General features: G+C 38.8%; 1 long non-coding RNA gene across 3 annotated transcripts in view; it reads left to right on the plus strand.

Annotated features, from left to right (window-relative positions):
* LOC104910802 (uncharacterized) overlaps positions 1 to 17,270 on the plus strand; it is a 35,772-nt gene that overhangs the window by 12,946 nt on the left and 5,556 nt on the right. For all 3 annotated transcript variants that reach the window (XR_014883197.1, XR_014883196.1, XR_002114500.3), the window contains exons 2-4: positions 9,476 to 9,698; positions 10,893 to 10,966; positions 16,864 to 16,980. This is a non-coding gene — a long non-coding RNA (uncharacterized LOC104910802). The remainder of the gene's footprint in view (positions 1 to 9,475; positions 9,699 to 10,892; positions 10,967 to 16,863; positions 16,981 to 17,270) is intronic.

The raw sequence follows: 17,270 nt of genomic DNA on the forward strand, positions 1-17,270 counted from the left end.
TCAGCACGTATGGGGCATTTCTAGAAAATTAATGTTTCTCATGTTAGGCAGATAGATTGCTTATGTGAGCTCTCACTGCGACTCTCACTTGCTAATAAAATTTATTTTGGTTGCTGTATTGTGGTTTATGTTCCTACGTACTCCCAAAAGAGGACATTTAAATCACACACATTGATTTTTCAATAACTTCAGCATCCATTTGTCCCTATTCTCACCTCTAGGAAAGTATACTATAGAAGACAAACTCCATGCTGATAATATTTGACACGACTTGTTAAAAAACAATAATTAGGTAAATCACAAATGAAGCAAAAATCTTCGCAGAATGTTGCAGGTTATGTAAGTATGCAAGAAAAGGACAAAGGAAGGTAGAGCAAACTGCTGACGAGAGCCATACCTGCATACCTGCAAGATATTAAGTCAACTGCAAACATGCAGACACATGACTGTCGGACATGCTGTAACCTTCTCTGAAACAGTTTCCTGATTATTCTCTAAGACAGGTAAAAATGTTTGAGTTAAAAAAATGATAAGGAGCTCAGGAAAATTATGCTGGCATGTAAGCTAGTTTTCTAATTAAAATTTGGCAATGATAACCTACATCTATTTATAAAAGTTGTATGAAATTAAGATGTCTTCTCAGTTCCATTCTCTTCATAGGTCCATTTGCATCTTATAAGCCATCATCAGAGATGTTAATATGACTTCCTTGTTGGGGAAGCCAAGACCTAAAAGACTATGGAAAATGAAGCTTCCTTTTTCTATTACAGCTGTTTTCTCCAGCCTGAGTTGGAAAGATGTTGGTAGCGAAATCTTTCTATTCTGTGTACGTTGGTATCTCAGCATGCCTATTTAGCACCTTTCAGAAAGTTACAATATTCGTTTTTAATTATTATTTTAAGGAGTTTTTTTTTTTTTTTAAGTACAGTGACTAAAGTGAGCAAGCAGATACTTAAAACAGAGAGCACATGAGCAGCTGCAGATGTAATCCAGCCATCCAAAAGCATAGTGTGAGCATATTCTTCTAGACCTCAAACCCTGCCAGGGAACATCCATCCTGTCTTTCCCTCCCTTTCAAAACCCCCTTTTGCCATCCTGCAGATCTGTTTATTTTCCATATAAATCCTTATGTTCTAATGAGTTTTCCCAAAACAAGAATATAAAACCCAAGTTACTGTGGCAGAACCTATTGAGATCAAGGTTCTATATGAATATATCAGTCTTCACTATGAGCTTATTACTAGCCTTGCCTCACAATGTGATGTCTTTGAGGGCAAAGCATTTTAGAATTGTTGAATTGCTCTGCAGGGAGAACTTACAGTTTGTGTACAATGAAAACAGAAGGGTCAGGGAAAGAAGAAAGGAAAGAGTTTAATTCTCAGACAGAATCATGCACTTAATCCACCCTTATAAAACACAGAGACATCCATGCAAAATTGAGAGCTGTATATTTCCATGATAGGGAGAACTGCCTCATCTGCAGATGCAGCAGTGTATTTTATGCACACCTGTTTGACTGCACAACAGTTTAGATTCTTGATCTTGCAATGAACTCTCCATGAGCAGGTCCCTATGGGTAGTTGCTTGTTTTTTTGATAATGTAGCCTCTAAGTCTCTCTTCAGAATATTTTTAAGGTTTCCATGAACTTTGGTCAAAAATGTGCCAAAAGACTTCCAAGTAACAAACATGCTTTTGCAATTTACTGAAACTTTCCCCTTGTGTTCCAGAGAAGCAACCTCCCCATTACTCACCAGAGAGACACATGAGCCAAGAAGGAAGGAAAGAGAATCAGCTAGTAAAAACAGGCAATTCCCTTCTTTAGTGTCTACACTAAGTGAAATAAAAAATAGAAGTTAAATCCAAACTTTTTTTTTTTTTTTTTTCCAAATGGGTCATTGCCTTAGAAAAGATTGACTAGATCAGGATTACTTGTATCTTGGTTTTGATCAGAATTTTTTTGCACTCAGTTGCTTTTTCAAAATAATACTGCTGCACTTTAAAACACAGCAAGGACTGTTGTGCCTTCGAGATAGTCTGCATCCTTCCAAGCCTCCCAAGTATATCTTTTTACATTTCTTTAAATGACTAATGAACTATATTACCCAATAAGCAAGGGGCTTGGGGTATTTTTGCCAGAGGCTAGTTTTACTTGGAAAAAAAACTGAATGAAGGCCAAAGAACAAAGTTCAGAAGTATGTAGGTCCAAAAGTAATACCCCTCTTTACTTCCATGGAAACAACAAAAGATACAAAGAGCACAACAACACTGTTTGACAGAGCAAATTCTCAGCTACAAAACACTCTTCTTCAACATAGTCGCCACTATTATCTATGCATTTTCACCAGCAATTAACAGGAGCCTGCATGCTATGCTTGAAAACATCTGTACCAGTGGAGGTGATCCACTCATACCACTACTGAAATGCACCAGCCATCTCTTCACTGTGTTCATATCCTCTCTTGGGTTGTCTACAAACATCAGTGAATGCCAATCAGTATCATTTTTTCCACGTGCAAGAATTCAGTGACACACCTTTTCTTCATACACACTTCTATGTCAGACAACATTTTGTCAAAGTGACCCCTCTGCTGCCAACTGTCACACAGCAACAACACGTAAGGGAATGTTGGTGGGAAGGTTCAATCTCTGCTGCCATTCTACCCACATCTGTCTCTTACATAAGGGACCAACATAATGAAATAGGAGGCATTACTTTCAGATCGACCCTCATCTGATCATATTCACTTTCCTCTAAAGTTAGAGTGTGTTGCAGCCCAAGGTTTTCAACTATCTCTTCTTAAAAATGGTCTTTTTCAAAATTTCAGTGATCACCCTCCTTAGATCCTAGGCTTGTTTCAACAGAGAATTGTAAAATTAGGTTTTGCAAAATTTGTCATGTAATGGGACTAGACTGGTCATCATAATGTCCCTTCTAGCCTTAATAAAATAATAAAATAAAATAAAATCAAGTAGAAGTTGAATTTCCAAAGGAAAATGTCATTTGATACATGAGTGAATGTTAATTCCCGTTCATTTCCCATTATAATAAAGCCAGGAAAGTGATTTTCAAACCTTACTTTGTGCAAGACAGCACCATATTTAGTAATATACTGTATAGTGCGAGTTGTACACTTCAACTCAAGAATTTTCCTTGTAAGTTTTCAAAAGAAATCAATGTTAAGTAGCAAAATGCAAGTGCCTGAATCTTTCTTCTCAAGTTATTCTCTGAAACCTTCTCCCACAAGAACACACTACAGATTTTGGAGGGTATCTCCTGTGTGCTTGCTACGTCAAAGTGAGCTCTACATGGAAATCCATAAAATAATCAGCATTACATAGTCAGAGAAGTAATCTTTCCATGCATCTTCGCCAGAGCAAATTCAGAAAGATTTTCTGGTGCCAAAGCAGTTGAACTAAATTAAAAATTGGCTATATTTAGCTATCCCTCAAGATTTCAGCTTCTGACTATCATTTGGCTGTAGATGAAGGTGCAGAAGGACTCACAATCAAGGGACAAGCTATCACTAATCAGCTGAGGCCCAGGAAATAGCTGGATTCACACTTTCAATTTGTCCAAACACATGGTAGTATGGCTTATTGGCCATCTTTCTTTGCAGGCAAAGCTACGTCAAATTGTCTTACATTTTCCACGGGCTAAAGGCATTCACTCTGGATTTACCATGTCATCTGACAGATGGTAATCTAATAAACATCAGTATGTTGATGAAGATTTTTGAGCCCATAGCATTTATTTTCAAAGTCTCAGAAATAATTTCTGAAGTATGCTATATAACTTCCACCTACACTGGTAGCTATACTTTGCAAATACTTTCTGGGTATGAGGTGCCATATTTGCAAAGCCAAGCAGAAATGGCACTTCAACCCTTCTCTCTTTTCCCTCCTGCTCTCATGAATTATCATTCCATCAAGTAGGCTGTTTGGCACAGTTATAAGGGTAGTTACATAACAAAGCCAAAAAAAAAAAAAATAGCTTCCACAAATCCAAGCCACAAATTTAATCCAGTTTTAGAAGATCATATGTATAGTAGTGACAAAGAGATTTATGCCATAAGAAGGAATAATTCTCCCACCCCACTGCTCACAATAATTACTTGTTTAAAAGGCTCATACATGAATATTCCAAAAGAAAATTAAAGTCAAGTCTAATAGCCAGGATGGCATTTTCCATTCATATTTTTTTCCCACACCTACAAGCCTACAATGGAGGTAAGCAAACTAGTTTGTACTGGATGTTCCTTCACTAATGTAAGACCTGTCTCTGGCAGGAGTACTATCAGCACTCTATGTTTACATGCACAAAAAGATGACGGAAGGAAGAAAAAGAAGAGAGGACATAGTTTTAAGAACTAGCATGTCTTTTTGCTCCTTTGGAAGAGTCCAAGAAAGCACACCTACAGAGCCTTAAGAATTTCTTGCTGACCCAGAATACCATTTGAGGGGCAGATGCACAGCTACATTCCTCCACTTGTGGGTATTGATTAACTAGAGTGTGGAGATTCCCAGTGGGTGAAGCATTCTTTTTCCTCTCATAATTTGGGAAATGCTTCTTATTATACCTTTTCCAGTAGTTTAAAATGAATCATAGAAGAACTGCTTGATTGTCAGATAAGCTGCCTACCTGGGGCTTTTGAAGCATGTATCCTGCAGTGGAACTTAATGTTTGGATAGAGGTTCTCCATTGTTTAGATTTGCTTTGTAACTTTGTATTATCATTAATGAGGTTAAGAATGAAAATGAAAAGTTATGTGTTCTGTTAATGGGAACAGTGTTAATTGGTGATAGGTAGACAGTTGGACTGGATGATCTTAGAGGTCTTTTCCAACCTTGGTGATCCTATAATTCTGTGATTATAGAACAAGAACAACACGATTTTGACTAAACTTGAAAAAAAAACAAAAAACAGTAGCTGAAGATACAGTAAGTGAAAAGAACAGGAACTTTCAGATGCTGTAAACAGCAGTAATCTCAGTTGTGACAAAGTTCTGGCCCTTTTATGTGAATTTATCTTTTAGTCCCACTGGTTGGCATAGGAAACATAAATATACAAGTTTACAAAATATTTTATAAAAACGGGAATTGATTACAAGTGACAAGAAACAGAAGTAAGTTTCAGACCTTCCAGAAATAGAGTCACAGCTCTCATTTAAAACAAAATAAAATGAACAACAACAACAACAAAAATCACAACATATACACTCACATACAAAAAGTAATTCCCCCCAACCTTGCTTCACCCTAAAGCTAAGTTGTAGCATATAAAGTACTAACTGTTGTATAAGATATGTTGGCATAGTGAGCAAGACTAGCCAGCCTTTTCCAGAACACAATTTCTCATGTTAATTAAGTCAATAGAATTCTTTCTATGTGAGAACAAATCACAGAATGCGTAGACAGCAAATAAAAAATGGGAAGATTGCATCTGAATAGCCACTTGACATTAGAATCTTCTAATGACAGGGGACCAATAGGAAAATAATACCTATAAGGTTTTCACTGGAAGTGGTCAAACAGAGAAAGCGCTGAACAAGGTAGATGCTGTACAGATCTACATCTGACTGAATGCTTAAGAGTGGCTGATGGACCAAAACCAACATACCACTTTTCTGGTTTGATCAGGACATTATCAAGCCTATGTTCCTTCTTTCACCACTGCTTTCTCAGTGCTTCAAAGCTTTCTTATCAAACAGGTCTGCTCCAAAAAGAACACCCTCTCTGGAAAGTTTACTCACCTTACAGGAACAGAATATTCATTAATGTCTTAACCAGCAACCCAACTACATGATGTTAGTTGTCAATAACATGTAAATTCCAAACTGCCCACACTGATAGGAAATACATCATGGTTCAGAAATGGCTCATGACCAACGAATCAGACAGCCAGAAATTACTTTCTAAAAAGTATAGCACAATTACAACCTGCATAGTTACTTCGGTACCTAAATTAGATCATCAAGCCAATGAGTTCAACAATGCCGTTAGACTAAGGACCTGGAAGCTGCAAAGAGTTGTCAATATTTGGTACTGGTGAGATAAAGCTCATGGGAAAAAAGGCTCTATCTTACAACAGATACTATTCACTTTTTTCATGACTTCCAAATGACACAATCCCATATACCTATGGCAAAGCTCAAGAAAATGAAGAAAAAAAAAAAAAAAAAACAGAGCCATGAACTACAAAACAGTTGTATGGCTTTCAGTATTGGTAACAGAGAAGAACAAGTTTGCCTGCCAGAGGTGGAAACAGCCAGTACTTCAGTCAGAAAGATTCACCTACCAAGTTCCTTGGAAAATAAGTATTTTTTCCACTCCTCAGGAAGGAAACACTATCCCCTGAAGATCTCTGCTATTGCCATCTCATTCCTGGGCAAAACTATTTAAAAAAAAATCAGTAACCATAATGTGCCAACAGTATAAATCTGCCAGTTTTCTGAAGACCTTGCAGTCAGGGTTCACATCAGGACACAGAATAGAGATTGTCTTTATTGCCGCTCAGCCCATTATTACCATAGAAAAAAGTCTGATACTCCCATATACAGCCATATGCAGGGATTTAATAAGCCAAAAATACTCCATATACAAAGTGGAGATCCTGCACAATGGTACTTGCAATGTCTTGTTTGAAGCAAAGCTCAGAATGGTAGATAACAGCATCTTCTGTCCAAGTCTTTGCTCATGGGGCCCCAGGTTATATCCTTAATCTTTTTTAACAGCTGCACAAGATCACTGTTGAGTACTCCCAGGTGGCTGAGGTATAGCTGATAGCAGTGCAAGAGATGCTTATTTTCAACAGCTATAGCTATTGCTATTTTTGAAAAGGCAGAACATCTACAGGAAATCAGTTCCTAGATGAAGTACGGTTCAAACTGAGCTTAGGCAAGACTGAGTCACTGTTATTCAGACTGGGGAAAAAGATTTTAAATGCCTGAAAATATACTAGAAGCCAGCTGAGACGTCAAAGTTATGTGGCACTGACTGATATTCTGCTAAATGTGGACGCCCAAAGAGAATCAGTTTCCTCCTCTGATCTGCTGGGAAGATTATTCCTCACTCTTTCGTGAAGATCAACCTAGTCCTTGGTAGAAAACAACATTAGGCAGCCTCCATTTTACAACTTCAGAATAATTCACTAGCAAGAAGTCCCATCTGTACTGATCTGTTAGTGATAGGACAAGAGAAAGGGCCTCAAGTTGCGCCAGGAGAGGTTCAGGTTGAATATTAGAAAAAACTCTCCAAAAGAGCGGTCAGGCACTGACTGGAACAGGCTGCCCGGGCAAGTGTCTGAGTCACCATCCCTGGAGGTGTTTAACAAAAGTGAAAATGTGGTTCTAAGGAACATGGTTTAGTGGGGGGGGTATTGGTGGTAGGTGGACAGTTGGACTAGATGATCTTAGAGGTCTTTTCCAACCTTAATGATTCTATGATTCTGTGATTAGCTGTAGATAAGTAACCTTTAAGGTATAACAAATTTCTTCTGTCCTCTTTCTCATCAACTCAGACTACTGTGAACATCCTCCTCCAGAGGCTTTGAAAGATGGTTTGAAAATTTGCTCCTACTTTCTCAAGCATTCAGTGGGTTAAACCACATAAATGAAAATGAACACTTATCAACAAGCTTCTGCAGCTGCTTTATCCCCTGGGAAAACACAACCACAATGCAGCAAAGCCTTCCATCACATCATAGTCCTTGTCTTTAGCAAACCCCATACATCTTCCTAATCTTTAACAAACTCTACCTAAGCATGATTTGCAAATGAGCAACATACATGAAACGACATGAAATCTAGAATGCAGTTAGCTGAGTTTTGAAGAAAGCATTTGCACAATGTAGTGATAGACAGTGATACCAATCCCGTAACAGGTAAATTCAATACTGAGGAGGAAAAAAGCCCAGGAACAGGAACCTAGGCAGTGAGACTAATAGTAACCAGAATAGGAAGATTTTTTTTAAAAAAGGAGAAGTTGAAGGAACGCTTTTTTTTTTTAGATTACACAAATGACTACCCTAAATACTCAGGTTTTTTTTTAGTATAGCAAGTAAAATGTAAAGTATTGGATAGTATCTCGTCCTTTTTAAGATGGACCATTCTAAGAATAAAAATACAAAACTGACATACTGTGTATCTGGCCCAAATTAATGGGACAATTTTCTGCCATTCTAGTACTACAGAAAAGCTAGAATGGACCTTGGATGTATATTCATTTTTTTGACAACTTGGAATGTAAATTGGCTTCTCTCATTTCCTATGAAGAAAGGTCGAGGGAGCTGGGCTTGCTCAGTGTGAAGAAGGCTCTAGGGAGACCTCATTGAGGTCTTCCAGTACTTCAGGAGGCTTATAAAAAAGATTGAGAATGAATTTTTATACAGACAGTGATAGGAAAAGGGAAGATAGCTTTAAAATAAAAGAAAGGAGATTTAAATTAGATGTTGGGAGCAAATTCTTTACTTGGAGGGTGCTGAGGCACTGGCAAAAGCTGCTCAGAGAATCTGTGGGTGCTCCCATCCCTAGAGGCATTCAAGGCCAGGCTGGATGGTGTCCTGGGCAACTTGATCTAGAGGGTGGAAACTGCGCACAGCAGGAGGGTTGGAACGAGGTGGTCTTTAAGGTCCCTTCTGAGCCAAACCATTCTATGATTCAGCGATTCTTTCCTTTATTTTTCTCTTTAAAATAGTCCCCCAGCAGTTCTGAAGAGATACTTCTCTTGCATCCTATATACTAATCAACTTTTGGGTGCTGTTTGGAATTAAGCACTGACTTCATTGCATGGAAAGTCTTTTAAAAATTGTGGAGGTGTGTGTGGGGGAAGTCATTTCCAAGAGACATTCCAAGCCCCTCCTTCTCACTGGCTCCTAGGAGTAATTACTCAGCTGGAAAATGAAACAACACTGCTATTTTAGTGGGGCTTAGGAACTTAGGCCTGGTTTCATGTTTCAGATTAATGCTTTCTGTGCCTTCTGGAAATTCAGAAGAGCAAAAAAGGAACTCTTCAGATAAAGCAGCATCCTATAGATGCAAGGCATTCTGAAGACATTTGTAACTTGCTCTCTCTCTCCTATTTTGCTGTGTTCAATTGAGACAGATATAACTATTTCCCCTCCTACTCAAATGAACTTCTAACCTGCATCTGTAAAGCCCCATCTGTTCTTCCTGACCCTCTGTCCCAGGTCTCTGGTCATTCTGTGATGAACACTCAGCATACTTTGTTGCAACACATTAATAAAATAAAACATACTAAACTGTTTAAAAACAAAGCACCAACATAAGCCATTTAAAGTCAACCTGAAAAATCTGGTCTTATGATATCTCATGAACCTAGTCCTAGTAGAATAAGGCTGGCTAGAACTCCAGATCTTTAAAAAAGAATTTGAACTATTTTCTGTAGCATATTCTTTAGTATTTCAATAGGCAAAGAGTAAGTCATTCAGTTATTATTTGTCCATTTCTTATATTCCAGTGTGCTTCTAGAAGATGGACACACCAGAGTAGTGGTGAAATGCTGTGCAAGGGGAACTTTGACGTAACATATCAATCTGAGGAACAAATCAAAACAAGGTACCAGTTTACAGAAGCAAGGCATTCTGAGATCAGTTTGAAAAACCAAGAGCTACTTCCAGATTGTGAGAGTAAAGTAAATAATAAAAGCTTCCAAAATCAACCGATCAAGAAATAATCAACAGGTAAGGAAAAAATGACTAGAACACTGACTCAGTAACATGCCTTTGACAAGTAATAACAAATCAGAATGAAATAAACTATGTATTCGCTGAATATCTGTATCCCAAGGTCCACAGTTTTAAAGGAGTATGAAAGGAAATGAATGCTGCTTTAATAGCAATCTGTTATTTGCTCTTTTATTTATATATTCTAAAAATGATTTAACATTTAACATAGGAATGGCCAGGTTTGCTCAGACAAAAGGTCAATTTAGACCAGAATGATTTCTTTTAAGCACTGGGCACGAAATTTCCAGCAAAGGGTGCAAGACACCTCACCAAAAAAGCCAGATGTGGTATGCTCCAATGCTTTAGTTTCCACCCTGGCTCTCCATACACTCTCTTCTCTGTCACTTAATAAAAGAGGAGGGTCCTTTTCAAAAGTCTGCGTGCTCTTCAGTGTACCAACAATAACAATTCATACTGCTATAAATTCTTTCAGCAAAAGGAAGACAGATTATTAATAAAGCATGAGAAGAATGAATTCCCAAAGCTATGGGTAGACCATTCACCTATAAATCCCACATTCACCGTTGCCAGCAGTAACAGTTAATAGTGACAAGGCTGTGTAGCATCAGATCCCACTGTCTGCCCTCCGCTGAGAATATTATTGACCGGGTGATTCTCTCTGTTTGTGAAATCTGGGAATGTGTTTAGTAGTGAAAAAGCAGACACACCTCAGATCTGCCATATGTGTAGAACAAGTACCTGGTTGACTCCATAAAGTTCAGCGTTCCTAAATATTCTGGCAACGTGTATTGCACTTATGTTTTACTAAGGTAAGTGTACATTTTATTGGGAAAGCACAGAAGTGAAATATCAGTACTCCAAAAGATTCCTTCATATTCAAGAATTCTAATAATTTTAAATGATTCATTGATCTCAAGTATGCTATGCAGACATGATCACAGAGGTCATCTCTAGGTCAAAGCTTTGCATATTGGCACGTTGTTTCTACTTGTGACAAGATACCCAAACTGGAAATTTTCACTCCCTCATTCCTTTCCTGACCAGAAAACTCCCAAAAAACAAATAATCACTCTCTTTTCTGTACAAAAAGCCAGGATACGACAACTCATTCTGGCACAGCAACAATAAGACCCGCTCCCCATGCAAGTACATAAACACCTGCTGTTCTTTTTGATTTCTCACATCCAGGTTACTCTTTCAAATGCCCACAGCAGGGCTGACAGCTATCATAAGAGGAAGCAAAAAAAGCTGTGCTTCTTCAGGTGAGCTTTTATATTCTCCTACCACAGGTGCCATAGTGTCTCTTAGTTCTTTGAACAGTTTAAGACATCATTCCCAACAAAGCAGCAGCATTACTTCCTCCTATGTATTACTCTGTCTCCATACAAGAAAAAAATTCTTTTCAATCACAGCTATCTTGCAAGAGCTTCAATTGGAAACTTCAATGGGAAGCTCTTGCAAGAATGACTTCTGTGAACACTGAACATTGATTTTAGCCTTTCATCAGGAAATGTTGTTATACTCTGTCTACCTCCAGAAAACGGTGGGACTTTGAACTTCATTCTACTTCCTGAAGTCATGCTGGAGATGCCATAAACTGCTGCAACAGGAAGCTGTTCCAAGAACTACAAAGCAGATTTCTAGAGAACAGTGCAACATAATGGGAAAGTGACTGGTGCAGGGACACAAAATGCAGGGACAGTTGAAGAATGATGCCTGCTGTTCACTGTTGCTTCTTGTACTAGTATTATGAGCTTATTTCTCTAGTCCAAATCATAACAGTTAATTTATTTCTTTTTCAGCACAAGTAAGTTCTCTTAGGAAGAGAAAATATATTTCTTCTGTAAAGCATAAAATTTCTGGATTTATTCCAGGAAAAAAAAAAAAAAAAAAAAAACTTCTTTCCTTGAAGCATGATAGATTTCTTGGGATTCTCCAATCCCATGCTCTAGGCTAGAAAACTAAGAAACACACAAACACTCAGAACAAACTATGTCAGATCACATGATTGTTATTAAAACATTTAAATGAAAGCTGAGTCTGTCTGGGACAATTTCATCATATATTTGGTCAGTTAACTATGGCTTTTGATTGAACAAAATTTAGGCTTTCCACATCATGCCAACACAATGATTTTTGTTCAGGATCACTGAAATTGAAGACAGTTTCTGCTGCAGTGTGTGAAGAAGGAGGAAATAAATTCTGAATGATGGGACAACATTATGAATACCTCTTTTAGGGAAACTACCCCTCATACCCAAACTGTTTATCTGGCATTTTGTCTGACATAGGTGAATAGAGTTTGAGGAATCAAAGCCAGAATTTTTCTAACACCAACCAAACATTATAGCTAGTAGAAGATCTGTGTCCTAAAAGTTTAGCTCCATCCAAAAGAAATTTAGGAATTGAAAAAAAAACCCACCAAAATACTGAATCTTTTTATGGAAACTTTCAAAAAAAATGTAACAGAAAAAAAAATCAAATGAAATTTAACACATCCTCCTCTCTTTGCCCTGCTTTGGAACATAAGAAGTTCAGTAGAGTTTAGGGGATGTTCCTGCCTTTACTATTTTCATAGCTATTTTTTCATGTACTCAACAAATTTCCATCCAATTGGAACTCTTTGGGAGCAATAAAGCATCGTGACTGTGGTGTCATTAGTAGTCCTGAGGTTACAGAGCAGGACAAAAACTCATCTTTGTACATAGAGAAAGCAGAATATAATAAAATTTTGTGGTACTTTTTCATAAAGTAGTAAAAAAATAGGATATAATAACAACTCTTCCCCCCCCCCCACTTTTAAAAGCTAGTGAATTCCATTACAAGCTCCATGGCAGAACATTCAACAACATTCAAATACTTACATTTAAAGAGGTCTCTATTTTTTCACCTGCTGTATTCATTAGTCTACAAAATTTTTATGCCTGGGTTTTTATTGATAATCACTGCCCTTGGATACAATTGCAGAAGATATCTGAGGATCAGACATGACCTTCCAAAAGTGGAAGCTGAGATAGGCTTATTGACAGAGTAGGACCCTCTCACATGGCAGGCTCACAAATTTTCAGTATGTTGGAATAGTACCCCAATTAACTTTCTAGCAGTTGCCCTGTCTGCTTTTCTCCCATATTTTTGTCACTCTTTTCTCGTCACCTGTATCTCCTTCCACTTTTTGCTTCCTTTGATTTGTCTTTCCTCATAATCTCATAACCTTTACTCTCAGATGGGTACAACCTTGTTCCTTATAGTACCTTTTCTTCAGTGTAAGGAGATTCATTGGTGTTAGCAATAGTAAATACATTTTAAACACCCACAAAAAAAACTAATTATTTCTCACTCACTCTTTGCTTATTTTGAAATGTAAATATTCCTTCTTGTCCCCACAGCCCATTGCCTGAGCACTATCACTTTTTCATATTTCATTTTTCAATTCCTTGATGCACGAATTCTATCTAAAAATTTTATTTATCCCTTGTTTGCATCTTCTTATTTCACTCCAAAAAAGGAAACAACCTATTTCAAGAGACCCAGGATTCCTCACCATCCAGGAGTCAGACAAATTCAGCCCTGAGGAGGAGTGGTGGCTCCACATTAGCCAAAGTATACACTGAAATGCTGTTCTGGTGCTTACGGTTTCCAAAGAAGTGTCATGTGGCAAAGATGTCACTTGGTACTTGATTGTTTAATCAAACTGTCAGGGTTAACAGACATTCATTATCTTGCAGTCCAAAAAGCATTAATCCCTTCCCAAAATGACATCACTGAAGTATGACAAATGCATACCCTTTCATTCTTCTGACTGGAAAACTAATGTAAAATATCTCACCAACCATACAGTCTTTTCTATAGCAGCATTGGTGCTTGGGTGGAAAACACTGCGCAAATGAAAAATAATGCTATGAGCACTGAGGAAGAATTGCGGCTCCGAAATTAACTGAAGCCATTCCTTATCGTGTTATCTTTTCCCCAACGGCTGTTAAGCAACAGGTTACCTTCAGTTCCTGTTTGTCTTCCAGAAACTAACTTCCCTTTGAGATCATTTCACTTGTTCATAGATGTTGGCTTTGCTGTGGAGTGAGTAATGTCAATCAGGGAGTGACTTTTCAGATGCTGAATACTTGCAGTTCTCCTTGATTTCACCTAGAGGCATAACAACTATAACCCAGCTGCAGGAACACAGAGTGGCCACCACAGAGTCCTGCAGCTCATTTAGCCATCATCACATGCCTTTTTGTCAAGAGCCACTTTAACTGATTTTGCCTTAAGAAAGCTCTTAAGAAAAAAAAAAAAAAATCCATTTAAAGGTACTGTGCTGATTTTTAAAATTACTCTGGTTTATGGGAAGAATTTTATTTAAATGGGCATAAATATTTTTATTATAGTCCGAGGTCCAAGCTGATGCTTAGGTTTTGTGCTCACCTTTAACAAATGGTTTTGTTTACTGTCTGGACAGATGATGATTTTGTCTGGCTGCACTCAAGGGACATCACCATTTGTAAAGCATCTCTAGCTATCCAGGAAAAAGACCAGACTGCAGCAATCACTCTCTTCTGGAAGAAGCATTAAGATCTGGTATTCTATTAAGTTTTAGCTTTATCAACTGGAGAAGGCAGTCAGGGAAGGTCTCCATTTGGAGCAGGACCTGCATGAAGGAAGCAGGTGTGTTCAGCTGGAGGTCTGTGGCCTGTGCATGCTACTGCTGGTGAGATCCCGAGAGTCCTGCCAGCCCCGTCTCTGACACCACCCTGGAGCTTCCCCATCCTGTCTCTTACTGCCAGGCCCTGCCCTGCTGCCTCTTGGGGAGCCCCTTTGCACCACCCCCAGGGACCTGCCAGCCATCATTGCATCCCATATGTATTAAGCAGCACCACCATCAAAAATACCCATAAGGAGAGCTCTTGACAACAGCCTGTCAGACAACAAAAGCATCCTGGCACCACTTTAGCTGAGCAGAACAGCTCTTGGAGCTGCTCTAAAGCACTGACAGCTACCAGCACAGCTTTCATTTATTTCTGTGAATGACCTTATGTGAAGCAATTACTATGCAAGTGGTACATTTCATTGCAGCCAGCTGAGCTTTAGTCTTTACATGGAAACTGGCTGGATGGGAAGAGTGTTTTCAGAGCAGTTGCTTTGTCAGAAGTGGCTGTATCAGAGGCCATGGTCCACTGCACGTGGGCCAGCATGAGATCAGCAGGTATCATCTGACCCAGAGTAAAGGTCTAGTTTGGGAGAATCACCTGTTGCTATGGCTGACTCTATGACATGTAGTGAGGTTGTGAGAGCACAGCTAACTCCAAAGAGTAATGCAAAACTGTCAGACATGCTCCTCTAGAAAAAAAAATGAAAAAGAAAAAAAAAAGGCCCTTTACAAATGTACAGGTGTTAAAGTCAGATCCAGGAGCTGTATTCAGCAATGTTTAGAGATGGTTGTTCTTAGAGCAGACAGGATAGAGAGAGACAAAAATGAAAACCAGCCTAGGACTGCTGGTTTCAACACTATCCCATCCTCACCCACAGCATCCACTCCCAATGAGTATAGCAGCTTCTGGCAGCAGTTTAGAGATACTGCACAGCTCCTCAGTGAGATGCTTGGGTACAAGAAATTACCTGCGAAGCAGAGGAAGCAAGAGACAGAAAAAATAAAGAGAAACCCTTAGTCACAGTTAGCAAGGGGTAAGTGAAAGCAGGGCAAACAGTATGGATTTTTGTCTTGATGTCAGATCACAGGGATTTCCCCCCTTCCACCTGGAAGTGAGAGCTCACCCGTGCATTGCAGGAAATCAGCATAGAACTTTATATCTCTCAGACTCACCTCCTCATACTATGTTTTGTACCACAAATTTGTCCTGCTCTCTGGAACATTGTCTTTTCGTTGTGTGAGTGGCAGATAAAATAATGCCATAGGTTCCACTTACTTTCATAGTATTTTAGCCCCCAACTCTACCTTTCTGATACAGAGTCATGGGGAGAAGAAAGGGAAAATACCACAAATCAAACCATTATCCAGCAGTTCTGTTGCATATGTCAGTTCAGAAGGTCAGGACAGGATTTCCTCTCCTGCACTATACCATTTTCTCCTCGTCTATATCTGAAGGTTTGTCTCAAGTTGCAACTCTATGACTTCATCCTGCAAGTTTACCTTCACTTGTGTCATGCTCATTATTTCCAACATGATCTTTTTCACTTTGCCTGCATATATGGCTTACTGAGGTCATAGGTCATTTATCTCTACTGAGCTTCTAACTCAAGTTTGCATTATCCATGGCATAGACAGGTTTCTTCCATGTGCTTCTTAATTACATACTAATAGTTCTCTACCTAGGAAGCCACTACTCAGACTCACGCAGGGTTTTTCACAAGGTACATTGCAGACAGATGTTTCAGTGCTGTAGGCTGAATGGAAGCTGTGTAGCCATGTTAGAGAAGTGTTAAGCCACAGCTGCATATTTATTAGTTGGGCTCTGCACCCTGCTAACTGCAGTCACAGCTCAGAGCACAAGCAGTGGGATCTAATATCTGCTGGTGAACAACCACATAGCTATACGCATAGGAAGTGAATAATAATAATAAGAAAACCCACGTACCAAAATTTGCTGGAATGAAGACATCTGACAAATTTTACTTTGTTGAAGACTACAAAGTTCAAAGATGACAACTTTATGAAATCCAGCAATGAGGAAGTAAACATGCATCACTGTAATAAAGTAGTTAATCATAGCTGAGTCAAAGATCCTCCTTCAAATGAACAGAATAAGGTAATAAAGACTGTCTGTGGAAAGTGAAACATCACAAAGAAGCAATCAGAGGAGTTACCAATATACGTGATTTTTGGATGAAAATCTAATTTGCATTAGTAGGGGGAAAAAGTGGTTTTATGGACAGTAGCAGCTGTAGGTGAAAACAGGCTGATGTTTATCCTCTGCTTTATGGGGTTTGAGTCATATTATGTACAATAAGTCTCAGATACAGAGAAAAATCCAGTGTCAAAGAATACCAGGACAAGGTATTTCAAAGCTCTCAGAGCCTTCCTAGCTACAGCCATGCTATCATGCCCTCAGAGAATCACTGGTTGTTCATCTTCCTCCACCTCTCTTCCCTCTCGTGTTTCCCAGCATTTGGCACTGCCATTACTGATTATGATATGTTTACTGTTCAGGTGGTAACCTCTTCTCCTCATCCTAAGATGCAACTTTCCAACAAATGAAAAGTGTGCACTTGTCATCCAAACTACTCAAAATCCTCCAATTCACCATTCCTAAAGAAGTCCTTCAAGGTAGGCAACTTTAGTTTGCCCTAAAGTAGGAAAAAAGCATGCAATTAGATTTTAAAAAATATTTTATTCTGTCTTAAGTGAAAGAAAGAACAGTGGAAGTTAAGTTTAAGTTTAAGTTCTTCACTATAAGAGTGGTGAGGTGCTGGAACAGGCTGCCCAGAGAGGTTGTGAATGCCCCATCCCTGGAGGTGTTAAAGGCGAGACTGGATGGGGCCCTGGGCAGCCTGGTCTAGTATTAAATGGGGAGGTTGGTGGCCCTGCATGTGGCAGGAGGTTGGGGATTCATGATC

This window comes from Meleagris gallopavo, chromosome 4 (genome assembly GCF_905368555.1).
Source record: "Meleagris gallopavo chromosome 4, MGAL_WU_HG_1.1, whole genome shotgun sequence".
Classification (NCBI taxonomy): domain Eukaryota; kingdom Metazoa; phylum Chordata; class Aves; order Galliformes; family Phasianidae; genus Meleagris; species Meleagris gallopavo.